Raw genomic sequence first — 1,490 nt, 5'->3', positions numbered from 1 at the left:
TTATCACAACCAGATAAAATCCACTTGTTCCTTTTATGAAAAACGCTTTCTTATTTCAGAACTTTTATTCATTCATCCACTGATTCCTTCATTTGCTCTACTGCCCAAACCTTCATTGATTCCCACACTAATTCAGTCACCATTTATTAAGCCCCTCGTAAAGAGTTTCCACATCCAGAGCTTTTTGAATGAAGGATTCAGCAGATGTCCTTCAATAAGAGCTCTGTGATGTCACCACAAACTGGGGTTGGAGTGGATTCTACAAGGAAGGATGCAGAGACACATGCCCACTCTCAGAAGTGCCTGGTCTACATTATGAACCACCAGCACTCTAATGAAAAAGAGAGAAAAGTTTAAAAGTGTCAGCAACACACTGAAAGTATGTAGAGAGGCCACACAAGCAAACACAGATGCCCAGGATGACGTGGCACTGGGTCATGTCCTTGTGACTGGCATGTGGACTCAGACACGTCAGCATTTTGCACTGACGATAACATGAACACTTAAAGTAGAGATTAGTATTCTAAATGCCTAACATTGACAGAACCACCTGACTTTCCCCTCACTTCTAGAAGCAAAAGACTGCTATTTCTTATGTAAAGAGATTAAGAATTTGGAAGCAATGAGGCTCCAATTATTTTCTATATTTTATCAAGCAGGATCATCTCAACTCATGGAGAGAGGAATTCCTTAGATATGACTGCCTCTCAAATGTGATGTGAGAAGCCACATCTTCCACCCATAACCATATGTTTTAATAAATAACCTCTCTCACGCAGTAACGCACATGGAGCAACCCAGCGCACCTCTCCCAGCCATGCTCTGCCTCATTAAGAACCAACCTACACCTGAGTCTACTAAACAATTGGTACAATCGCTGTAAGTCATTTAGTGCATTTAAATAAGGCAACCCTTATTTACTTTAGGAGTTAAAGAAACATTTCTCCAAAATCTTTCAACTTGATGGAAGTAAGCTCATTTCTTATATTATTACATTTTATATATTTTTGGAAAATACAGGCACAATTATGTACAAAATTATGCATGAAAATATACAGAAAGTAAATAGAACAAACCAGTATTATTTTATAGGTTTATTATAATGCTGAAACTAACCTATTTTTCTTCTTGCTTATCTGTATTTTGTATTTTTCTATGATGATTAGTATTCTAATTTTAGAAAAGATACTTTAAAAAATTTTTAAAACACTTTCTGAATGTTCCAATAGCACTTTCTCATCTCAATTTCCATTTTTGTGCTCTCAAAAATATTACAAGTTCTGAGAGCACTAAGGGCTAAGGAAATTAGGCCTACTTTCCTCTTGAAAAATTAAATAATTTGATAAATTATAAAATTCTGTATGAAGGTTAGCCATTATTATGTAATGATTAAAAATTAACATTGACTGTTTCTTACATGCTAGGTACTAGGCAAAGCATTTTATATAAATTATCTCATTTAATATTTTTAAAAGAGTTATGTGTGATTG

Source organism: Hipposideros armiger, unplaced genomic scaffold (assembly GCF_001890085.2).
Source record: "Hipposideros armiger isolate ML-2016 unplaced genomic scaffold, ASM189008v1 scaffold_258, whole genome shotgun sequence".
Classification (NCBI taxonomy): Eukaryota; Metazoa; Chordata; class Mammalia; order Chiroptera; family Hipposideridae; genus Hipposideros; species Hipposideros armiger.
Note: the sequence above shows the minus strand (reverse complement) of the source record.